Here is a 26,890-nt window from a genome sequence, read left to right as displayed (position 1 = left end):
CTAAATACTCCTGACACCATACACACGCATCTTTAGTCCATTTGTATAAAAATGATTGTAACCTTTTTATGTATAGCAGTCTAATCTTTTTCCCCTTGTCCAATTTATTTTTTTCCCTTTAGAATTGTCTATTTTATTTTTCTTTCTGTGGCAAGACTGTCATGGAACCTAGATATTTCAAGTTCATATGCATTCATGACCTATATTCTGGCTGTGGTAAACAAACTTAGCAATGGACTTGGTGAACTTGGCTTCCTGCTGCTGCTTTGTTTACCCAGATGTCAGCTTCGGGATAACTTTGTCTTCAAACCTTTTGAGACTGGAAGACAGCCGCCAAATATCATTAGGATCCATCCCTATAGGATCTTTCTTATGGGCCATGAGAAACATATTCTTCTCTTTACATGAGGTATAAGCAGTCAGAAAACCTATCATCACTACATAGGATATGATGCACAGAACCAGATTGGCTTGGATTCTGGAAAAGGGTGCATATAATCCCAATTCAATGCCACTATGGCAAAGAAACAGATGATGGTACAGATGGTGAGGCAACCCTCAATTAGACCAAAATTCTCCACATACTTGAACTTTTCCAAATAGTAACTATTTACTGCCTTATTTTGTAGTTGTTTATACACATGGCACTTTACTAGACTGCATGCACTGTGTGGAAAAGTCTTGTATCTGGTCCATCTTTGTATTCCCACATTGTTTCTTCAATGTCTTACACATAATATGTGCTCAATAAAAATTTTTTACTGGATGAATATTCCCTGAATATACTATACTATTTCCAGAAAATTATTAAGTATTTATGGGGAGCATAAATTAGATATCAGAAATTCATACAACTATGAATTGCAGTTACAGAAATAACTTTTGTAAGTTGCAATTTCCATATAAATGTAAATTACAGATAGTGACATGAAAACACCAGGAATAAAAGAAGTTTTTTCTGTAATTTCTAAGGATACTTGAGCCAGAATAGTGGATATTTCATGGTCTGGTGTTTAGACTGGAACTCAAAATAATTTACTTGTACCATCTTTTAAAACTGTGGTGGAAAAACACTTTTGAGAGTTGAGAAATAAGTTTGCAAATACTTCATATCTTGTTTTTAAGTTTACTTAAAGGAAAAACTTCCTCCTAATGAAAGTAAATCACATTAATTTTATTAATGATGGCTGATACTCATAATGATCTACATACTAAAAGTGAAATGTCTTTTCTGTTTCTGAAAATCCTGATTTTCAACTCTTTTCAATATATTTTCCTTTAAGGAGCCTACTCAGACTTTATAATACATAGCAATCCCACATTATTCAAGGATTTAGTACACACAGTTTTGGCTAACTATGATAAAAATAATAATAAATTTAAAGAACAAAAGAAATTTCAAAAACAAAAATTTTAAATTGTCACACACACATTACACAGCCCTGTGGATTCAGAGAAACTCATAGTCAGTCCCATGTTCTTGTGAGTTGTGTTTAAATTGTTGTGTGATCTTCTGAGTGTTTCTCTGTCCTTAATTATGTGAAAATCTGCCTCTCCTAAAGTGAAAGGTGCCCCAAAAGCAAGGTAAAGTAAATGCCCCCATGACTTCTTCAGGTCATATCTCAACTGCAACCACCCGTTTTTTGACTGGCTTTGCTGGAAGAGTAAAACCACACTTTTGAGCATTGTCAAATCCGTAGAGCCATCTGGTGTTCACTTGGTAAGTTCTACTTTGTTTTTTCCTTGACCTATTCTCTAAGGGTACTATGGACTTCTTTAACAAGTATTACCATCATCATTTGAGTATCTTCCCTAATACATCTGGAAAAGGAAGGACATACGGACAATTTAATTCATTAGTTCTCAAAGTCCAACTCACAAAATGGATGAAAGTGCATCTGTCTTGATGAAAGGGGGATGAAAAATGGATCCTACCTCTTGGGACCCATCCTACTCTGTAGGGTGACATCCCCTTTCTAAGCAGGTGATCTGAGCCAAATGTCACACTACACAGATGAGGAAACTGAGCCCCACAAGGTCAAGTGACTTTCTCATAGTCACATTATCAGTTTGTGGCAGAGTTGACTCAAGATCCCAGATTTCTAAGCACAGCGTCCTTTCAAAGCCTGCCCCACAACACCAGATAACCACTATTAAACAAGACATTTCTGTTCACTGGACTGGCCTAGTTCATCTCTGTGCCCAAGAGAAGCTTAGAAAAATTAGCATTTTCCTTACTCAAAATCTTTTATTATCAAAGGGGAATCACAATCACCATCCAAAGTACTGTAAACAAGCCAACAAACCACAAAGGGCAGCACTAGATACATTTTAATCTGGCCCTCCTGTGCCACAACAGGCTGTCCAGCTGAGTAGCCTAATAGACCAACAACTGGCCTACCTCATCACCATGCAAAGAAGAACCCATCAGAATCCTGAGCTGTGATCCCGTGATTGGACAGTCTCCTTTCTCCATAAACAACAAGGAAGCTAATCACAGGCATTAGAGGGGTTTGCTGGTGACCAATTAGAGCAGAGCCTCCCACCCAGCTCCATTACAGCGCATCCCATCAATACCCCCCTCGTGCAGCAGCCCTGTGATTAATGTAATCATATTACCGACTTCCCTCATCAGAGTCTTGGCCACATGGTAAGACTTGAAAAAGTTCCCCAAATGCAGTTTTCCAAACAACTGTACATCCTTACTTATAGGACATGAGGTCACAAGTTCTGATAGGGTGGCTGCCCTACAGGAGCTGAGGATTGTCCCCACAGGCACAAGGAGCCATTTGAAATTATATCCCATATCCTAGTCCTCATGGCCACATACAGGCAGCTAATCATGCTATAATTAGCAAAAACAAGCTTGTGCTTATTGCTGTAGACCATTTCACTACTGTCTTTGGGGGACATATTAGGAGATAAATCCTTCCTTGTCCTTTATGCCTTTAATAATTATGTGCTTCCAGTTGGCACTTTTTTTTTTTTCAGTTGATGAATTAATGCTTTAGTCAAACAGGTCAGGATGGAAACCCAGCTTGCATACAGAAAAAATATATATATATAGTGGCTATCCTCACATTTGTCCACTTGGGGGCAGTGTAACCTTAGAAGCGCATGTTTTGATCAACCCTTATGTGGCCTTACGAGAAAATAGGCAGTGTGGGTTTCACCTACACATCACAGTCATTCTGGGAATAAAACCAAAATAATAAGAAAACACTCCTACGTAGTCATCTAAAATTTAAGGATGAAGGTATAAATGTCTAATTTTAAATCTGCTTATATAGTTTTCTTATATAACATAATTGCTTGAGGCAGGCATGAGAAAACCATGTATATAAGGAAGATCTATTTCATGAATTGGAGTGTTATTAAAAATATAGAAACAAAAAATCTAAACTAAAATATATCCCACAATTAATTCTGGAGGCCAAATCATGAGTATGTTTTGTAGGTCTTGTGCTCTTACAGCCCCTTATAACATCTCTAGGTAGGAGAGCTGGCTCTCTGCCTTTCTTTCATATTTTGGAGTAAATCTGAATAGGTGTGAGAAGATAAGGGATGGAACAAGACAGACGACAGGATGGTGCCCTGTTCTTGGAGACATACCAGCAGTGGTCTTCCTTTCAAGAAGGGTCCTGACTCCATTCTGCACTGACCCCCAATACATTCTAAATACCCTTTGTAGCTTACATAGAGTGCTAATAAGCAAATCATGCTGATGAGCCTAGAGTGGTAGAGACACTTAAATTTTCTTTCCAACTGTCATTGCATAAGTTATTTAAATAACAGAGATCAATAATTGGTTTCTAGAATCCTGGCTGTAGTCTGCATTCCAGCCTCTGCTTCTTTATATGGATCACAGAAACAATATGATACTTCATTAATACTTTCCCCAGCTTATTTCCAAAGAGGTCAAACTTTTAACCTTAAGGAAAGTCCTTTTGAGATGGAGGTGAGGAGGGTGGAGGACACTGAGGAATGATTTGGGAGTTAGAAGAAGCTAGCTTGAGTAACTTCTTGGGTAGAGTCTCAGTTGTATCTTCAATGCCTCTGAAAATCCTTTTTCTCATCCCAAGTCAATATCCTATCAGATTGTTTCTGTATTTTTTGTAAACCTCCAAGTCTAAATTCTTTCTCTCTGGAGCACAGAGATGACCTTAGGTGCTTTGTAGAGATGGCCAAAGTGATTAGTGTGAACTCCTCAGCTTTCTTTCCTTGTTTCAAATTTCACCCCTACCCATCCCCTTCAGTCCCTTCCAAGATCTCATTCTTCCAGACATTTCCTTAACGCCACTCTTTTCCCTTCAACTTTTTTCCTACACTTATGGGAAAAGTCCTTTACTATACTGCCCTTTCTGTCCCTCATCCTCTTCTGCCATTCACCAGATTTCTTTCTCACCACTCTCCAGGAATTCCCCCTCACTGGGATTCCTCATCCCAGGTGTCCAATGACTTCTTCTCAGCACGTCTTTCTTTTTTTAAAAAATTTTATCATTTTTACATTTACTTACATGTGTATACATTGTTTGAGCCACCTAACCCCTCCCCTCTCCACTTCCAGGCAGAACCTGTTTTGCCCTCTTTTTCTCTGATTTTGTTGAAGAGGAAACATAAGAGATAATAAGAAACACATAGTGTTTTTGCTAATTTGATGTAAAGACAGGTATACAGAGACATTCCTAGCATTGCTTCCATGTACTTGTGAATTGAAACCCTCATTGGTTGATCTCTGTCAGACCTCTTCACTACTTCCCAGTGACTTTCCCATAGTGGCCTTGGCCAGTTTAAGATTACTATATTTGCTCCTCTACAGTAAGCACATAAACCACATTCAAGTTTTAGGTTTCCTTCCCTTTCCCTACTCCTGTGTGCATTCTCCCTTAGTGTATGACCCGTGTCATGTTTTAGGTCTATAATCCACATATGAGAGACAGCATGTGATTTTTAGCCTTCTGAGCCTGACTAACTTCACTTAAGATGATGTTCTCCAGTTCCATCCATTTACTTATGAATGACAAATTTTCATTCTTCTTTGTGGCTGAATAAAATTCCACTGTGTGTAAGTATCACATTTTCTTAATCCATTCATTGGTAATGGGGCCTCTTGGCTGTTTCCATAGCTTGGCTATTGAGAATAGTGCTACAATAAACATGGATGTGCAGGTGCCTTTGGAATAACCTGAGTTGCATTCCTTCCAGAATATCCCTAGGAGTGGTATTGCTGGATCATATGGCAGATCTATGTTTAGTTTTTAAAGAAGCCTCCATATTGTTTTTCAAAGTGGTTGTACTAGCTTACATTCCCACCAGCAGTCATATGAGGTTTCATTTCCCCCCACATCCTCTCAAACATTTGTTGTTGGTGGTGTTCTTGATGATGGCTATTCTAACAGGAGTGAGGTGGAATCTTAGCGTGGTTTTGATTTGCATTTCCTTTATGGCCAGGGATGGTGAGCACTTTTTCATATGTTTTTTGGTCATTTGGAGTTTTTCCTTTGAAAAAGTTCTGTTTAGTTCAGTTGCCCACTTACTTATTGGTTCATTAATTTGGGGGGACTTAGGTTTTTTTTAGCTCCCCGTATATTCTGTTTACCAGTCCTTTGTCTGATGCATAGCTAGCAAATATTTTCTCCCACTCTGTGGGTGGTCTCTTCAGTTTAGAGACCTTTCTTTTGTTGTGCAGAAGATTTTTAATTTCATATAGTCCCATTTGTTGTTGGGCTACTGGAGTTCTATTAAGGAAGTCCTTGCCTATACCTATTGCTTTCAGAGTATTCCATTCAGCAATTCTTTCTTAATGCATCTCATCCCTAACGGAGACACTGACCTGAAACCCTTCAGCCCTGTCCTTTGGAAGTCTTTCTTCCCCCAGATTCAGTAACACACATACTCACTCTCTGCCATTTCTCCTTAGTGTCTGTTGCTCCTTAAATTGGGGACTTCTTCAGTACTCAGCCCTTTCATCTTCTATGCATTCATCTTTACTTAGCTCATTCAATCCAACAACATCATCACCATTTTGCTTTGACTTCTCAGGATATTCCAAGCTATGTTCCTAACCTTCCAATGGAATATTTGTCATTTCTACATCTGTGTCCTATATCTGCAGCAAAAATTTCCAAAGTAGGACGGATGAGTTCATCTTTCCTGCACAGCCTTCTTCTGTCTCAAACTAATTCCTCCTCTTTACCATTCCTAACTCCAGTCAAGATTTCAGTCATTCTTGACTCGTAATTCACCTTTATAAATTGATTGGATGCTGAAATTAAAGGATGGTAAAATATCTTTTCAGATTCTCCCTAATATACACACTGTCAGTGTGTATGTCACCTGGATTTTTTAAGTGATCACCAAGCTCATGTCTCTGACCTTAATCTTTCTCTTCCTCATTCTAACCCAACCAACATTTGGCCATTAGCTATCTTCCCAAACAGTTCTATTCACAAAAAGAGATCAGTAGCACAAGTTGCTTCCAAGATAAATGACTGGCTGACAAGGATGGAAGAAAGGGGAAATTCACATGACATATCACCTTATTCTTTGACTGTTCTGTGCTATGAATATATTAGCTATTAAGGATGATGCTTAAGGTGAACACTAAATATTATTTATAAATTAAAAATGAACATACAAATGCAAGAGGCCTCCAGGACACCAAACAGACCAGATCAAAATAGAACTACTCCACGACATATCATCATTAAAACAACAAGTTCAGAAACTAAGGAAAGAATATTGAAGGCTGCAAGAGAGAAAAAACAAGTAACATACAAAGGTAAACCCATCAAAATCACAGCAGACTTCTCAACAGAAACATTAAAAGCAAGAAGAGCGTGGGGGGAGATCTTCCGGGCACTGAATGAAAATAACTTCAACCCCAGGATACTCTACCCAGCAAAGCTATCATTCAAAATAGATGGAGCAATAAAAGTCTTCCATGATAAGCAGAAACTAAAACAATATGTGACCACAAAGCCACCATTACAAAAGATTCTGCAAGGGATCCTGCACACAGAAAGTGACACCCAACTTAACCATGAAAAGGCAGGCAGCACCAAACCACAGGATAAGAAAAAGCAAGACAGTAGAGAGTAACATCAAGTTAGGTACACACAATCAAACCTTCAAACAACTAAGATAACTAAATGGCAGGAATCACCACATACCTATCAGTACTAACACTTAATGTTAATGGACTTAATTCACCCATCAAAAGACACCGTTTGACAAAATGGATTTAAAAAGAAGATTCAACAATTTGTTGCTTACAGGAGACTCATCTCACCGACAGAAATAAGCATATGCTTAGGATGAAAGGCTGGAAGAAGATTTACCAAGCCAATGGCCCCCGAAAACAAGCAGGAGTAGCAATACTTATCTCTGACAAAGTAGACTTCAAACCTACATTGATCAAACGAGATAAAGAAGGACATTCCATACTAATAAAAGGGGAAATAGACCAAAAGGAAATAATAATCATCAATCTGTATGCACCCAATGTCAACGCACACAATTTCATCAAACATACCCTGAAAGACGTAAAAGCATATATAAACGCCAACACAGTGGTTGTGGGAGACTTTAACACTCCATTATCATCAACTGATAGGTCATCCAAACAAAAACTCAATAAAGAAATCCAAGATCTAAAATATGCAATAGATCAAGTGGACCTAGTAGATGTCTACAGAACATTTCATCCAACCTCTACACAATATACATTCTTCTCAGCAGCCCATGGAACCTTCTCCAAAATAGATCATATCCTAGGGCACAAAGCAAGCCTCAGCAAATATAAGAAAATAGAAATAATACCGTGCATACTATCTGACCACAATGCAGTAAAAGTAGAACTCAACAACAAAAGTAAAGACAAAAAACATGCAAACAGCTGGAAACTAAATAACTCATTACTTAATGAAGAATGGATCATCGATGCAATAAAAGAGGAAATTAAAAAGTTCCTAGAAGTCAATGAAAATGAAAACACAACCTACCGGAACCTATGGGACACAGCTAAGGCAGTCTTGAGAGGAAAGTTTATAGCCATGAATGCATATATTAAAAAGATTGAAAGATCCCAAATCAATGACCTAATGATACATCTCAAACTCCTAGAAAAACAAGAACAAGCAAACCCCAAAACAAATAGAAGGAGAGAAATAATAAAAATAAGAGCTGAAATCAACGAAATAGAAACCAAAAAAACCATACAAAGAATTAATGAAACAAAAAGTTGGTTCTTTGAAAAAATAAACAAGATCGATAGACCCCTGGCAAACCTGACTAAAATGAGGAGAGAAAAAACCCAAATTAGTAGAATCAGGAATGCAAAAGGGGAGATAACAACAAACACCATGGAAGTCCAGGAAATCATCAGAGACTACTTTGAGAACCTATATTCAAATAAATTTGAAAATCTAAAAGAAATGGACAGATTTCTAGATACATATGATCATCCAAAACTGAACCAAGAGGAAATTAATCACCTGAATAGACCTATAACACAAAATGAAATTGAAGCAGCAATCAAGAGTCTCCCCAAAAAGAAAAGTCCAGGACCTGATGGATTCTCTGCTGAATTCTATCAGACCTTTAAAGAAGAACTGATACCAACCCTCCTTAAACTGTTCCAGGAAATAGAAAGGGAAGGAAAACTGCCAAACACATTTTATGAAGCCAGTATTACACTTATCCCAAAACCAGGCAAAGACACCTCCAAAAAGGAGAACTATAGGCCAATCTCCTTAATGAACATTGATGCAAAAATCCTCAACAAAATAATGGCAAATCGAATTCAGCAACACATCAAAAAGATTATTCACCACGACCAGGTAGGCTTCATCCCAGGGATGCAGGGGTGGTTCAACATACGAAAATCAATAAATGTAATAAACCACATTAACAGAAGCAAAGACAAAAACCACTTGATCATCTCAATAGATGCAGAAAAAGCCTTTGATAAGATCCAACATCATTTCATGATAAAAGCTCTAAGAAAACTAGGAATAGAAGGAAAGTTCCTCAACATTATAAAAGCTATATATGACAAACCTACAGCCAGCATTATACTTAATGGAGAAAAATTAAAACCATTCCCTCTAAAATCAGGAACCAGACAAGGATGCCCACTATCTCCACTCCTATTCAACATAGTACTGGAATTCCTAGCCAGAGCAATTAGGCAAGAAGAAGGAATAAAAGGAATACAAATAGGTAAAGAAACTGTCAAAATATCCCTATTTGCAGATGACATGATCCTATACCTTAAAGACCCAAAAAACTCTACTCAGAAGCTTGTAGACATCAATAGCTATAGCAAGGTAGCAGGATATAAAATCAACATAGAAAAATCATTAGCATTTCTATACACTAACAATGAGCAAACGGAAAAAGAATGTATGAAAACAATTCCATTTACAATAGCCTCAAAAAAAAATCAAATACCTAGGTGTAAACCTAACAAAAGATGTGAAAGACCTCTACAAGGAAAACTATACACTTCTGAAGAAAGAGATTGAGGAAGACTATAGAAAGTGGAGAGATCTCCCATGCTCATGGATTGGTAGAATCAACATAGTAAAAATGTCGATACTCCCCAAAGTAATCTACATGTTTAATGCAATTCCCATCAAAATTCCAATGACATTCATTAAAGAGATTGAAAAATCTACTGTGAAATTTATATGGAAACACAAGAGGCCACGAATAGCCAAGGCAATACTCAGTCAAAAGAACAATGCAGGAGGTATCACAATACCTGACTTCAAACTATATTACAAAGCAATAACAATAAAAACAGCATGGTACTGGCACAAAAACAGACATGAAGACCAGTGGAACAGAATAGAGGATCCAGATATGAAGCTACACAACTATGAGCAACTTATCTTTGACAAAGGAGCTAAAAATATACGATGGAGAAATAGCAGCCTCTTCAACAAAAACTGCTGGGAAAACTGGTTAGCAGTCTGCAAAAAACTGAAACTAGATCCATGTATATCACCCTATACCAAGATTAACTCAAAATGGATCAAGGATCTTAATATCAGACCCCAAACTCTTAAGTTGATACAAGAAAGAGTAGGAAATACTCTGGAGTTAGTAGGTATAGGTAAGAACTTTCTCAATGAAACCCCAGCAGCACAGCAACTAAGAGATAGCATAGATAAATGGGACCTCATAAAACTAAAAAGCTTCTGTTCATCAAAAGAAATGGTCTCTAAACTGAAGAGAACACCCACAGAGTGGGAGAAAATATTTGCCAACTATACATCAGACAAAGGACTGATAACCAGAATATACAGGGAACTTAAAAAACTAAATTCTCCCAAAACTAATGAACCAATAAAGAAATGGGCATGTGAACTAAACAGAACTTTCTCAAAAGAAGAAATTCAAATGGCCAGAAAACACATGAAAAAATGCTCACCATCTCTAGCAATAAAGGAAATGCAAATTAAAACCACGCTAAGATTCCACCTCACCCCTGTTAGAATAGCCATCATCAGCAACACCACCAACAACAGGTGTTGGCGAGGATGCGGGGAAAAAGGAACCCTCTTACACTGTTGGTGGGAATGTAGACTAGTACAACCACTCTGGAAAAAAATTTGGAGGCTACTTAAAAAGCTGGACATCGATCTACCATTTGATCCAGCAATACCACTCTTGGGGATATACCCAAAAGACTGTTACTCCAGAGGCACTTGCACATCCATGTTTATTGCAGCACTATTCACAATAGCCAAGTTATGGAAACAGCCAAGATGCCCCACCACTGACGAATGGATTAAGAAAATGTGGTATCTATACACAATGGAATTTTATGCAGCCATGAAGAAGAACGAAATGTTATCATTCGCTGGTAAATGGATGGAATTGGAGAACATCATTCTGAGTGAGGTTAGCCTGGCTCAAAAGACCAAAAATCGTATGTTCTCCCTCATATGTGGACATTAGATCAAGGGCAAACACAACAATGGGATTGGACTATGAGCACATGATAAAAGCGAGAGCACACAAGGGAGGGGTGAGGATAGGTAAGACACCTAAAAAACTAGCTAGCATTCGTTGCCCTTAATGCAGAGAAACTAAAGCAGATACCTTAAAGCAACTGAGGCCAATAGGAAAAGGGGACCAGGAACTAGAGAAAAGGTTAGATCAAAAAGAATTAACCTAGAAGGTAACACCCACGCACAGGAAATCAATGTGAGTCAATGCCCTGTATAGCTATCCTTATCTCAACCAGCAAAACCCCTTGTTCCTTCCTATTATTGCTTATACTCTCTCTACAACAAAATTAGAGATAAGGGCAAAATAGTTTCTGCTGGGTATTGAGGGGGGGAGCGGGAGGGGGTGGAGTGGGTGGTAAGGGAGGGGGGTGGGTGCAGGGGGGAGAAATGAACCAAGCCTTGTATGCACATATGAATAATAAAAGAAAAATGAAAAAAAAAATTAAAAAAAAAGAAAAATGAACAAACTATCCTCTGCAGTTACTCTTCTATTGAAAATCCTATGCACATTTCCTTCAGAACATAATTGACCTTCATTCTGTCATTCAAAGCCTTCTAAAGAGGGGCCACCACCCACCTTTCTAGTGCTCTCTCTCTCTGACGCTCTCACTCTCTCTTTTATCTTGATGGTACTGGGACTGGTTTGAATTCAGGGCCTCAGCTTGCTAGACAGGTACTTTACCACTTGAGCCATGCGTCTAGCCCCCTTTGTTTTGTTATTTTTAAGATACAGTCTTTCTCTATACCCTGCCAGCCTGGACCTCACTTCTCCTATTTACACTTCCCACAGGGCTAGGATGACAGCATGTACCACTACGCCCAGCTTTTATTAGTTGCGATAGGGTCTCACAAACTTTTTTGCTGGGGCTGGCCTTGAACCACAATCTTCTGTCTTCTGAGTAACTGAGATTACAGGCTTGAGCCACCGTGTCTGGCCTACTCTTCTTTTTTGCTCTGCATCTGTCTCCAACCTCACATGCTCCACAGGCTGGATGGGTCCCATGACCTTAATGTGGATTCTTAGGCTTCCAAGCCTATGTTTAAACAGTCTTTGCCTATGGTATCCTTCACCCCAAATGAAGCTCTGCCTTCCTCCTATCCTCACCTCACTGGCTCTGATTTCAAAGTGCTTTTCCAGATCCCAGTACTGTGAACCACTCCTTCCTCCTGTGAGTTTCCTGGCCTCAAAACATCATGATTCTCCCAAGTCATCCTGGGTTTGAAGTTCTCTGTGCACACAACCATTCTAATCTATGTATATTTTTCACCCCTTAGTTTAATGCTTCTCACATGATGAGTACTTGGTAAATGCTTTCTGAATGTCATTGGTTCTTAAGACACTGAGAAATCTAAAATTGGACTGTGTGAAGATGAGGTCCAGTGACATCTCTGTGTCATCACTGGTGTCTGTCATTGTCACAAAGAAGTCCAAGGCATAATGGGCTCCCTCTTGCCTGTGTTTTTCTCAGCGGTGGGAGACAGATTGCTACTGGAGCAGGTGCAGTACTTGCTAAGATGCAAGCTCCTGGGCTCCTGTGAGCGCTGTGGGTTCAGGGTCTCTGGGAGAGGATTGAGCCCTGGGTAATGGAAACAAGAGTCCCAAGTGAGTGTATGTTCAGGAAAGATCAAGGACTGCTGATTTAATAGGATGCCATGGGGCTGAGGGGAAATTTTAGAGGCACAGAATCCCTGAGGGTTCCTCAGCCTGCTGACTGCTCAATGCTCCTCAGCTTCTGCCAGTCCTTCACCCTTGCTGCCCAGCCCTGTCCCTGTCCCTGGCAGTGCCTCATGCTTCTGGAATGCAGTTTGCCCTCTGTCTCTCCTTTCAGATGCTGACAGCTCAGCTGTCAGGCTCTGACTCCCTGCAGAAGCTGGCATGGCTCCCTCTTTATTGGAGAAGGTGCCTCAGACTTTAACAATAATCTCATCTTTTTTTGGTCTTCTCTTCTCCCTGGTAACTGCTGTAGACAACTGATTATACTTTGTGTTGTACACATGAGGATCCTATAGCAGGAAAATGTTGACACTTGCATAAGGTGTGACATATTAATAAAGTTAATGTCAAAAGCCCTGTCATCCAACTTGGCATTCCCAGTGACCACATTGTCAATCAGTAAGTCAATCAATTAATCAACAAGAATTTACTGAATACTGGTCAGGCATCTAGAAGCACCTTACTTAACATCTGCTGGCTGAGCTGGGCTCTGTGCAGAACCTGGCTCAGTGTCCTTATATTATCCCTGATCTAGGATCTAATTCTGTGACATGTCATCCATCCTTGGCTGCCTTATGGTCACACCAGGGTGCTGAGCTATATTTTACATGAACATCAGTTTACTCCAGAATTCCGTAATAAAGTTAAGAAGACAAAGTATAGGCCAGCCATGTAGTCCTCCAATCTGAATAACTGTTCAGCAATCTTGGTTTGTTGCACCTCTGACTCTGATGGGTTTTATTTAGACTTCCATTAAATAAAAATTAGAAATTCTATAGGTAAGTATGTAACTCTATGAAAAAAACCTTTTTCTTCCATCAAACTATACATACTCAGTGCCCCAATCCTCAGCATAAATGGCCTTTATTCTCACAATTTGAAATCATTTTATAGGTTAGGATTATTATTTAAACTCACCCTCTACCCACCAATCCTTTCTAAAACTAATCAGCCTATTGACTGCTCTTATGCCTCAGTATACATTTCCTAACACTTACATTTTTATTTATTTTCCAACATTATATTGCAGAGTACAATCATAAATGTACAACTCAGAAATCCAGTTGAAACTTTTATTTTTTTCTGCCAACTTACTCTTTTATGAGCCAAAGCTTAAAACAAGTTCAATGTGCTTTGAAATGTCAACTAAAAGTGGAATTTCTGTGCCAAGAGAGTCTTGTGGATTAGTACACATTCTTCCAGGTCACTCATAGTACTGAAAACAGAATTCAAACATCATAGATTACCAAAAACAGACATGAACAAACCAGATAAGGTCTGAACATTTTAGATTTTCTTTCCTTCTTATATTTCATGTGGTTTTAAAAGCATCCCAAAAACTTGACCATGATCTTGATTGGACATTGGTGGTACCAAATGTTTCTATGGCAAGCGTCACTGGCCCATCCCAAGTTGGAGAGATGATAATAGCCATATGTGGCCATTTTCACTATCTTTCAGTCTGTGGTTTAATCCATGATTCAGACTTCCAGACTGTATTTAGAACTAGTTCAAGCCACCCTGGGTGGTACAGGGTACAGTTCTTTACTGAGAAAGATGTTGGCTAGTAATCTCACCTCCTCATTGTTCCAGACTCTATTTCAGGCTGAATGCTGAATGTGCTTTTCCTTTTTTCATCTCATCTCGCCATTAAGTAAATGCCTTGGGCTAAATCAGAGGGACCAGGAAACAAAATGCTATTCAGTGTGCTACTGGTTTTCCCCCTGAAGATTCCTTTATCAATATCTCTGAATAGGCCAGAAAGATCCAGTGGATTGTGCTGTTGTCCATTCATGGGAATTGCAACATAGAGTGTCCCATTCAAACAGCACCAAGCAGAAATTGGATAATATGCGTTTTCTCATCCTCTAGAATTTTGCTTTGATGTGAAGACAGTGTTGCATGAATTATTTTTCATTTTTACTTCTTTCACTTATTAAAATAGGCCATAATCACTGCTTCTAGATTCCTGTTTTTCCTTTGGTACTGATGCAGCTTAAAGTAGAATAAGGATTGCCACTATTTCTGTGCTATTTTAGCAGTGCTATTACTGTGTTCCATTTTTATAATCATCTACTCTAGGTATAGGTCTTCCACATGCCTTTTCTATATTCTTTATAACACATAAGCTACGTATGGTCATCATAACTACAAAAGGAAAAACTCAGAAAAGTTGGGTAATAAATGAAGTATTTAGCTCAGTGCTCAAAGTAACAATTTCTTAATAAATATTAGCTAAAAGTGTCATTTTTGCCAAAGGCACACAGTTTGGTTGGTTTCTGGCAGCACTGGGGTTGAACTCGGAGCCTCATACTTACGAGGCAGGCTCTTACCCTTTATGCCATTACCCTAGCCATAAATGGGAGAATTTGAATTGAACATCAAATACAATGCTGGGTACTGGTGGCTCACGCCTGTAATCCCAGCTACACAGGAGGCAGAGATCAGGAGGATCGCAGTTCAAAACCAGCCTGGACAAAAAGTTTGCAAGACCCTGTCTCAAAAATACCCAACATAAAAAAGGGCTGGTGGAGTGGCTCAAGGTGTAGGGTCTGAGTTCGAATCCTAGTACCACAAAAAAAATCAAATACCACAAAGTTCTTTTGATACTACACATATTGACTCAATTGTCATACACTATTTCATGAGTAAAGAGTTATTTTAATCAGCTAAGCAAATATTGTATAAATTATATTTATTTGCCAGTATCTCTAGCCTTAATTTATATGAACATTAACCTGTGTATGTTCTTGCTTTATTTCAGGTTTTCATATTATACACTGTTGCATTTTATTTATTTCATTTTATTTTGGTGGGACTGGGTGTTGAACTCAGGACTTTGTGCTTGCAAAGCAGGCACTCAAACAACCGAGGTATGCCTCTAGTCCATTTTGCTCTGTTTATTTTAGAGATAGAGTCATATGAACTATTTTTCCAGGTTGGCCTTGTACCCCTACAGTCCTGACCATAGCCTCCAAAGTTATAGGATTTAGGTATGAGCCACCGGCGCCCGGCTTACTGTTGTGTTTCAAAGGAAACCTTTAGATTGAGTTCAGGATTTTTTTTTGTTCTGTGGTTGGGAAGAAGTTCTTAATGGTGAGGGAAAAAATATGAAATGAAGCAGTCCCGCTCCAAGGAAGAGCAGAAAACTTCCCTAAAAGCAGAGGTTCCTAGTACAGCCTTATACAGCAGGTTGAGTAAAACCTCATTCTAAAAATGGGACTTGCTTTGGACTACAGGGCAGAACATTTGGATTCTGTTTTATTTCTAAATGAAGTTTGGGAGAGTACATCCAGCATTTCCTTTAGAAGAGCTCCAAGGATATTTTCTGTGTTAACCAGTTATTTTGTAAAAACTCTGTGAGAATTTGAACTTTTATTCGCAAACCAAAAAATGACCACTGCTTTCATTTGCGGAGAAGATAGGAATTCAATTTAAACTATGATGGACAGTTTCAAGGGCCGACCCTCTGGAATGCCCCATAGGGCAGCTATTGGAGCTGCAGGAGCCTCACACTTGGCTGTGCCCAAACACCAGCCAGACATGTCTGCAAAAGCCACAGCTAAGGTTCATCCCACCAAAGTCATCTCTAGTCTCTTAAGTGCAGAGGGTCTCCACTCCATGCTTTGATAGCAAGCTCAACTTTGATGAAGATTTCTCTGGAAAACCACTCAACTTGTGTTTATTATGAGCACCAGTAGGTCTTACAGTTTACTTCCTTGATTAAAAAAGGATGAACACGATGGGGACACACACATCATGGAATTAACCAGAGCTAGGCTTTGGAAATTGAATTGAAGCCCTGGAACCAATGATTTTACCTGCTTACTTTTAGATTTAAACACAAGGTTGTGGATTTCAAAAGGCAGCTTAGCCTGATCCAGGCTGCATCTCAGGCTTTAGCCTGGTCCTTTTGCCAGAAATCCCCAAGTATGTTTGGAAGCTGAGACACTGTGCCCATATCTTGAAAAGAGGTTGTCAGCTTCTAGGGGAGTGAACAGCATGTACAGAGATTTCTAAAGTGGACAAGGATGAGCTAAAGCTTTGCCAAGCTTAAGACTGGGAGTCAGGGCCTCAAACTGTGACTCAAACTGGCATGTGATTCTAAACTTGTTTGCACCATTCTCTAATTGTTTCATGCGTGATCATATCTGCCCAGCAAGCCTGAGAACCTCTGAAAACCGAGAGCATGCTATTTTTGATTTCCCAAAAGAATCTGCCAGAGTCATGATCTCACCTTGTTGATTGACAGTCACTGCTAGCAGTGACTTCAGCTGCAAATAAGGAAAAACAGTTTTTATTTCAAAGAAGTATGTCATATAGTCATGCACCCTGGGTATTTCATTGATTCACTAAGCTAGAAATACCCTATGAGGCAGACAGAAGCCAAATGCTTTTGCTATCTGAGATTCTTGTGTCAGAAACAAAAGAAGTAGGTGAATCAATTGTCAGGGACTTGATAGAGAAGTCCCAGCTTGTGTTCAGGCAGGATACAAGCAAAATCTCCTTGGGGCATCCTTGGTCAGCACCAAGAGTCCCTGAGGGTAAGCCTTGAGGCTGCAAAGTTCCCTGTCCATCATAGACTGGCTCTCCTTCTTTCCTCCCTCCCTTCCTCCCTCCCTCCCTCCCTCCCTTCCTTCTTTCCTTCCTTTCTTCCTTCCTCCCTCCCTCCCTCCCTCCCTTCCTCCCATCTACACTAAACTAGGATTCCCTAGTTTAGATGTTAAATATGGTATGGGAGGCAGCATGCTCAGTGTTATGAATACAAAGTTGGATAATATATATGATCTCTGCCTTAAAAGTTGAGACAAACCTATAAACAGATCAATTAAGACACCAAGCACAATACTACATGTGTTATAGTGTGATACCACATGTATTGGTGGTGTGATATAATGAAAAAGGGTTCTTCAATAGAGGATAAGGAGCTGGCTTTGAATATAGATGTTGCCATCTGTAATTGGCTGTATGACTTAGGTTTTGGGGGCCTATCTCCTAATCTGTAAGCAGGAGTAATTGTAGCTATCTTATGGGATTGTTGAAAAAATGAAACAAGAAAAACATGTAAGTAACATCTCACACTGTGTGTATGGTAGACTCTCCTGATTCCTTCCTCTGGAATGGAGGGCTGGGCAATGTTGGGAGTGCACAGAAGCAAAACCCAATTGATTCCTGATAAAGGGAGGGAGACTTCACCCAGGACCTGATTTATTTTGACCTTGGAGAATAAATAAGTCCCTTTAATTATTTATTCCAAAAGTGTGTAAAGCTCACTAATGTACCAGATATTGTGCCAGACGTTAGGGGTAAGATGATGGTAACCAGACAAACATGATCCTGGTTCTCATGAAGCTTTGTTTGCAGAGGGAAAGATAGAAAAGATTCAAACAAACGCTCACGGTAGTGATGAGCACTGGACTGAGGTGGAAAACTGTGTTGGTCAAATGTATTTCGGGATTTTTGGCAAGAGACTCAGCCTGTAAGGAAGTTTTTATACAAAAGTAGGCAGGTAAGATCATTGGTTGCAGGACTTTTTTTTTTTTTTTCAGTTACAGGACTAAATTCAATTTCCAAAGCCTCATTCTGGCCTGATTCAATGACTCTTTTTTGTTTGTTTATTTGCTTGTTTGATTTTGGTTTTTTGAGACAGGGTTTCACTGCAGTCCCAGGCTAGCCTTGAACACTTAATCCTCCTACCTTAGTGTCCTGAGAGCTGGGATTACAGGCAGACACCACTACACCCTGATCAATGACTTTTTTGTATGTATATCTTGGTTTTTGTTTTGTTTTATGTTAATTTAGGAAGGGAACTGCATGACCTGCTCCTCGTCATAACCATCGGTTGTGTGCTCCTCCAGACGAGTTTTTACCAAAGTTGAACCTTCTGTACAAGTGTGGAAATCCTTAAGACTGTAGTGACTATACTTGAGGAGAAAGAGGGGAAATGGGAGGAGAAGAGAAAGGAGGAAGAGGTGCACATTGTCTATTGAGTCTCCTTAGCCATTGATGTTTTGAATGGCACTTGGACAGAGCCAAGGGAGAGGCTATTGTAGCTCTAACAACTGTGCTTGTAATGAAAGAGGCTGGGAGAACATCTGTCTGATATCAGTCAAGAGCCAAAGGGTGAGAAGGAGCTGAACCATTCAAAAAGTGGAAGAAGGCTGTTACAGGCAGAAATAGCATGCACAATTGCCCTGAAGCAGGGAAGGACTTGGATGAGCAAGTGAAAAAAGGATAGAATAAAAAAGAGAAAGTATTGCATTTAATGAAGGTCATTACAAAAGGATTCTTGGCAGGGGGTGATCCCAAATGAGCTACATGCAGAAAGGTGTAAAGCAGAAAAAGTAAGAATAAGGAGAACTTCATTGTGGTTGCACTCCAGGCTAGAAAAAAAGGAGAAGAGGAGGAGATGGGCCTAGGGAGGCAGATGGGAGTCAGACGGTAGAGGGTCTTGCTTGTATCATTAAGTGAAGATGTTTAGATTTAATTACGTGCACAAGAAAGACCCTACACAGGTTCTTATGTGGAAATGTGGATGCATGATTTGATTATGAGAGAGAAAGGATGGAAAGTGAAGAGATTGGAGAGGAAGAGATCAATGGCAGTTTGCTAAAACAGGCTGAGGAAGGGTTGAAATTGAGACTGTGGCAGGGAGGACCAGAAATGAGAGAGCATGCTGAGGGAGGAGCATCGTGACGTGATACCATATAGAGTGAGGCAATGGGAGAATCAAGATGACAATGAGCTTTCAGTTTGGGAGACATACGTTCCATGAACCATCAAGGTAAGGGTGCCATTGCATATCTTGCAGACTCTGGAAAACTTCCCTGTATTCTCATAAGAGTGAGAAGGGCAAATCATATCTTACTATTATTATAAGACAGTTTTGACCTCAAAGATCATGTGACCCTTCTCCATGACCTACTCACCAACAGCAACCTCTTAAATGCACTTGATCTGGAATCTTTGCCCTTGGATTTGCTACTTGCCTCATAGGTTTGGAACTCCTGACCTGGGTCACCAAGCCCACCTAATTTTGTAAGCCTGTGTCTGAGCTCCTCATTTAGACTGCTTTCTAAACTGCTCACCAAGTTTGGAGCTCCTCTTCATAAATTTCAGATTCTCTTGCTATTCAGACTGGTTCTGACCATAGAGAAAGCATTTCTTCCACTCTAGATCCTGGGTGGTTAAATAAAACTATACTTGCTTTGTAGTTTAGAGAACTACAAAACCAAGCAGAGTAGAGCTGTGAGGTAATAATAGATATGGGAGTTAATGAGAAACCAGTGGCTGACTAGCAAAGCAACATGAGGTAAAAATTTAATTAATCCATTTTAACATTGATTTGAAGAATTAATTTAAAAAAGAAGAGGCTGAAGGATATGTGTGTGTGTGTGTGTGTGTGTGTGTGTGTGTGTGTGTGCGCTCTTTAAAGGGAAAATGTCCTTCACAGGGTGGAAATGAAATAGTAAACACAATTGATCATATAGGATTGGTTATTAAAGAAAAACATTATTTTATTGGATTTAGGGGTTTTTGGTGGAGTCTTTAGGGTCCTTTAAGTATAGGATAATATCATCTGCAAATAGGAATAATTTGACTTCTTTCTTTCCTATTATATTCCTTTTATTTCTTTCTCTTACCTTCTTGCTCTGGCTAAAAATTCAAGCACTTCCTTGAAGATTAGTGGGCAAACTGGATACCCTTGTCTCATTCTTGACTTAAGAGGAAATGATAGCAGTTTTTCCCCACTTAGTATGATGTTGGCTAAAGGTTTGTCGTATATAGCCTTTATTATATTGTTGTAAATTCCTTCTGTTCCCAGTTTCTTCTGAGATTTTGTCATGAAAAGATGTTGAGTTTTGTCAAAGGCTTTTTCTGCATCTATTGAGATGATCATGTGGTTTTGGTTTTGACTCTATGTGTTATATTATGGTTATTGATTTGCATATGTTCAGCCACCTTTGCATCCCTGAAATGAAACTCAGAAACATTGTTTTAATGGATTGAAATTTATTTGGAAACTTTCCTTTAAACAAATTTGTCTCATTTTATGAGGCCTCCTTGATTTTGTTTGGTTTCAGACTCAAAGGAAAAACATATTCCATTGGATCAAATTGCCAAGTACAGCTTGTTAGCATGTCTTCATGAATTTATGGCATCTTCTGATATCTTATCACTCAACTTTTGCATGCATCCACTTGCTGAATACTTATGTGTAAGCAAGCAACCTCCCTCCTTCCTCCATTTTATCCCTCAAATACAATTATCTTAGTCTGTAGACTCTCAGGACACAGATTTCTTTTCCTATATAACCTACAGCTTAGGAAAGTGTTTCTAGATGGCTGTTTGAAAATCTATATCAATAATTTCAGAGTCTTTTCTCTCTCCCATCTTTTTTCCCCTCAAGTATTTTACTTGTGCCCTTTTTCCTCTTTTCTCCCTCCTCCTCTTCTATTTTCCCCTCTTCTTCCTCTTCCTTCTTTTTCTTTTCTACATTTGAAATATTTTTTTGAATTTTCTAAGTTTTAAAGGAGTCTCAAATATTCAGATATTTTCCAATGGGTTGAAATGTCTTCCATTAAGAAATTTAATCCCTGAACTAACAATGATAGAAAGACAGAATGATTAGTGCCTCACCTAGGCTTGCCCATAAAGCTAAGGGAGATATGGGCTTAAGTCCAATCTCCAGTCCCATGTACTGTCTACAGAATGATCATTCCCTTTGTTCTTGTCAAACATTTGGTCCCTCTAGGAGGCCTCTGGTTCAGTTATTACCACCATATTAGTCCTCCCTCTGATAAGTAGCTTTATAAGAATCTAATTTCTTTCTCTGAAGTGTGGCCTTCTCAGGCCACTGGACCCTGCTGATGGTGTTGGAATTCCTCAGGGGAAGAGGCAGATAGCTAAAGAGATACCAAATTTAGCAGAAAATGCTGACATCAGCGACAGCTGGAGCTCCACAAAATCTATAAATGCACTTGTTACTCATCTGCTGCACTTGTAGGACAAAGCAGGTATGTGGCCACTGGAACATCTTGTAGAGGAGAGGTTTCCTAAGCGAGTCTTCTGCCAGAGACTGAGATGAGAAGACTCAATCGTCTGTGCACTCAAAGCCTTATGTCTATTATTACTTCATCCCTGATTGAAAAGGGGACACCTGCCACCAAAATGTAATTTAAAGTGTTGAGGGGTGAAATGACAATTGACTTGGTGGCTTAGTAGGAGCTCTGTTGATTCAAAATATAAGCTAGGGGAGCATAAGAGTTTGAGTGCTAGGGCTGGGTGCAGTGGCTCATGCCTGTAATTCAAGCTACATAGGAGGTGGAGATGGGAGGACTGTAGGTAAAAGCCAGCTTGGGAAGAGTCGGGGGAGGTAGCAAAACAAAAACAAGCCAGGCATGGTGGCACTCACCTGTGGTCCCAGCTCCTTAGAAGGTGGCAGTAGGAAGATGATGGTCCAAGACTGGCCCAGACAAAGTAAGCAAAACCCTATCCGAAAAATAAACTAAGGCAAAAGGACTGGAGTTGGCTCAAGTGGTAGTAGTGTTCTTGTGAGGCTTTGAGTTCAATCTCTAGTTCCACAGAGAATGCTAACTGGTTGCCCAACATCTTATTATCTAGAAAAAACCAAAGTTTTGGTAAAATGTAACCCCATTTACAATGGAAACTTCTGTCACATACTGACAGATTTGTGAGGAAATAGTGCATATTTCACATCACCTCTTTGAAAACTAAGTCTAAAAATGCAAGAGCAAACCTTGTTTAAGGTTTGAATTAGTTAATGTTTAAATTTTGGCTTTTGATTTCTAACTCAGATGCTTGCTCATCTAAGAATGAGATTATCTGAGTAGGAGATGTGCTATGCCTAGACCCTACCATTAATTTTTTTTGTATTTTAAACAAATAACAAGAGCTCTTTGATAAATAACTTTATTTACAATTTGTTTTTATCTCAAACTAATAAAAGAATATACACACAAATGTGTTCTCATGATGTGTTCAGTCTGCTGTCTCAGGCTTCTTAAAGGTAAGAGCGAGATATCTGACTTCCAGCACAATTCTCCACAGAGTCTAAGTGCCATGAACACTCATCAGTGTGTCTCATAATTTAAATTCCACAGTTATTGGAGCTATTGGGTTAGGTTGATCCTAGCCTGTAGTTCTCATATGTGAAAATATTTAAAATGAATTGAAGTCACTTCTTTAAAAAGACAGAATTATACTAAGCACTATTAGATATTTGAGGGGAAATATATGTTCTAAGTTGTATGTATTATGCTCTCCAAGCCCAATATATGTAATTATAATATCAGCCATTATTAATGACATACCTATCTTTTTATTGGGTGTTTTATATGTATTTTGTCAGTTATTTCTCTCAAAAAATCCATCTAGGTATATCACTTCCAATTTTACAAATAAAAAACCTGAAAATGTATGATTAAATAATTTGTTCAGTAAAGGAGAATTTATTTGAACCTGGGTTTGTCTGATCCCATACACTCTAGGCATGAGGTCTCTCTCTCTCTCTCTCTCTCTCTCTCTCTCTCTCTCTCTCACACACACACACACACACACACACACACACCGAACATTCAGTAAGACCCAAAAAATTCACTATCTTACTTTCTCTAAATTCATAATCTTATTTTCCTGACTTGGTTGGTAAAATTGCCATCCAGCTAGTTTTCTAAGCTAGGAAACTTTATATTCACCTAGTATTTCATGGTTGACGTAAGTCAGCTCCCAATTTCTGCCAAATTCATCTTACAAATGTCTCCTCTACTCCCTTCCACCCTGCAGTCATTGCCTCATCATCTATTATCTGCCTCTGCACTGTCCAGTGGTACAGCCATGGGCACATGTACCTACTGAACTGGAATTATGGCTAGTTCAAATTGAGATGTGCTGCAAGTGTAAAACATCTCAGATTTCAAAGACATAAGATAAAAAAGAATGTAAACACTCTCATTAATGATTTTTATATTAACATTTTGAGGGGAAGTATTTTGAATATATGAAAATATAGCACATTATTAAAATGAATTTTACCTGTCTCTTTTTATATTTTAACATTGCTATTGGAAAGTGTAAAATTATACATGTGCCTTACACTTGTGGTTCACATATTTCTATTGAACAGTGATGGTTTTGTTTTCTAAATGCCTTATATTATTTTTCTGTCTGCTTAATCATGCTTTCTTCTACCTTGCTTTTATCCATTCTCTTTTTCATGCTGGTACTAAAGATGGCTGTCTAAACACACATATGATCCAGACTCTTTTGACTGGTACTAGAGTTTGAACTCAGGAATCTCACATCCCATTTCTTGAGCCACCCTACCAGCCCATAATCCAGCACTGTTTTCAGGCTAAGAAGTCAATTTTGACTGAAATTTAGAAGAAGAGGCAAGGTAGAAAAGGCTGACTGACTGGCTAATAAAGGACTCTCAAGATGGCCTTAACTTTGTAACTGGAACAGTGTAGAGCCTGACCCTCCATTAAGCATATTCTAAAGCAATCTTTTTATTATCCAAGGAGTAATCAGATCTAGAACACTAATTCATTCTACCTGAGGACAGTGAAGGCATCTTAAGCTAAAATTCTGATTTCTTTCTTTATGGAAAGGGAAACCTTTCACATGTCTAAAATATGTACATTTTCAGGTTAGTGCTCTATCTTCCCTTGAGAACAAAATTATAAAGCAATGCTCCATTTGTAAGTGTGGAACCAGTAGAAAGTGTGGGAGTGGAGACTGGGCTACCGCCGCCCCCAGTGCATACCTCCACAGCAGAAGGCACTTGCTATTTGCACAGGCAGACCAAGTCCTTGTCCAGATGCCTTCTCTCCTGGCCAGTACTTTTATGGGCACTGTTTGTCTCTGAGTCTTTTCTAATTTCTATTTCTGGACAGGCCTGTTCAGAAAGACACATTCTTTCCCGAGGTATGTTAGTACCTTCCATTGGGCTGCTCTGGCTTCAGCTTGGTCCATGTATATGAGGTAACTTTGAATATTTCTGTTCTCATATGGAACTTGTTGATTTGAGAGTGAGGCCTCAGAAAGCAAGACCCTGTCTTCCTTTGGCAAAAGTTTTAACTGACCTGACTCCTGCCACAGTGTCCGGGGCAGCTAAGCAAGAAGAGGAGGGCTTCCTAGAGGAGACAGGGCTAGATCCTGCAGGGTATGAGTGGAAGGTATTAGCACAGAGTTATAGAAGCATAAGGTTTCACTCTTAGATTTGGGACTCACCTAGGACTTGGCCAACTGCCATGCTTGCTGACATTCTTCTGAAGGTATATGTCAGTTAATTAGGAAAGCTTACCTGGCTCTGAGCTGATACAGGTATTTATTTAATGCGCCATCACTGACTTGGTCAGTATTCTAGACTCTAGTGCCTTTGAGCTGTTCAAAAGTGCTAGACGAGGTCTAAGCAGAGAGTTAAGAAAACTTTTAGAAAGGGCAATTTTGCTCCTTAGGAGCCCAAGTACTTTAGTAAACAAAAGTTTAAACAAGCAAACAAGTTTGCATGTCTACGTTTTAAATGTGCAATCCTGTTTGAAATATATATTGATTTTTGAGTGGCTGGTTCAAAATTTATGCCTTACATAGAAAAGACCATTAGGTGGGAATCAAGGCCCCTGAGGACTATATGAGTTTTAGCTGGGTCACTGGCGCTACAACCTTGAACAGGGATCGTAACCTGTCTGAGTTTCAGTTGTTATCTCTGAAAAATAAAGGGTTCACATGTAATTTCCTTGATTTCTCACAACTCTGCAACTCTTTTAACCTGTGAGTTATTCCAACAAATGGATCAAAGCCTGAGATTTTAAACTTAAATTTCTCCCCCTTTCTTTTCTCTCTCCCTCCCTCCCCTTCCTTCTTCTTAGCTTCCCTCCCTCCCATTCTCCTTTCCTTCCATCCTTCCTTCCTCCCTTCCTTCTCTCCTCCCTCCCTCTCTCCTTCCTTCTTCTCCTTTCTTTCCTCCCTTCTTTCTAAGCAGTAGCAGAGCTCATAGAGCACAGGTTCCAATTGAAACACCAGTGAAACTGGTCACTTATTGACAATATGATCTTAGGCACTCCACATAACAGCTCAAAGACTTTATTTTGTCTTCTGAAAAATAGGCTCATCAGGCCCTCATCTGAGTGTTATTGTGAGAATTAGCATATGTAAAGCAAACTGTATATCTGTTGCTGGATAATAAGGAGATTAAAACAAGGTTTATGTTTTTGTGAAGATAAAATTTAGGAGGGGAGATAACACCTTATCCAATAATTCAAATAGAAAGCACCAGAAGAAAGGTTCTAGGTTATTTGTACTGAGTTCATAGACTCCAAATACATTTGCTTGGAGAGTATGGAAGGATAATCAGGGGAAGGGGGCTTCAGGGAGGAAGTCAATTCCAAGCTCTCTCCACTCTCCTTCCAGTAGGTCTGAGGGATAAACTGACCTGAAGGCTAAGACCAATTTGAAGATACTAGATGTTCTGGGGAACACAGGACAGTCTAAACTCAGAGAGAGGGCAGTTTTGTTCAGGATTTTGCCCTGTTTCTTGGTACTTCTTAAAGATCTTTAAGTAGAGATGCTAAATACCACCATATTTTAGCCCAAGATGTCATTTTTTCCTGCAAAGAAATGGAGTAAAAGAGCTTTGGAGAATGGCCCTTTAAACTGAACGGAACTCCAGACCCTGGTGTATCTGGGAAGGCAGGGCCTCTTCTAGGAAGCAAATTGGAAGCACTGGCTGCAAGGCAAGGCAATGCAATGTGGACGAGCTGAGCAGTTATCACTCCCTCAAGTCTGTCCTGTCAGGTACCAAGGTCTAGCGCTTAAGGAAGTGATAACAAGCAAGAAGCTGACCCAGGGAGGGCATGAGAGGTGTGCAGAGTTGCCCTTGCTAAAGAGGAAGACCACCTGTAACCCACTGAGCTGTCTTCTCCCCCTCAGGATCAGAGGACCTGTTCTCCCTCAACCCTTCTTTGCTTCTAATATCAAACACCTGGCTAACAGGTGCGAGCCCCAGAGTCAGTCTTAGTACCAAGTTGTCTCCTACTTTCCTTCCTGTGTGTCTGAGCTGAAAAAGACTTCCTGATGACTGCCTTGTAAAATAGGAAACACACACACACGAACACACACACGAAACGCAATGCAG

General features: G+C 39.4%; 1 protein-coding gene and 1 pseudogene across 2 annotated transcripts in view; one reads left to right on the top strand and one right to left on the bottom strand.

Moving 5' to 3' along the window:
- Nucleotides 1-26,890, top strand: part of Synpo2 (synaptopodin 2) — a 187,043-nt gene that overhangs the window by 94,510 nt on the left and 65,643 nt on the right. The window lies entirely within an intron of this gene.
- LOC141411030 (signal peptidase complex subunit 2 pseudogene) lies at nucleotides 129-25,009 on the bottom strand (annotated as a pseudogene).

Source organism: Castor canadensis, chromosome 9 (genome assembly GCF_047511655.1).
Source record: "Castor canadensis chromosome 9, mCasCan1.hap1v2, whole genome shotgun sequence".
NCBI lineage: Eukaryota > Metazoa > Chordata > Mammalia > Rodentia > Castoridae > Castor > Castor canadensis.
This window is presented reverse-complemented; position numbering and strand designations above follow the sequence as displayed.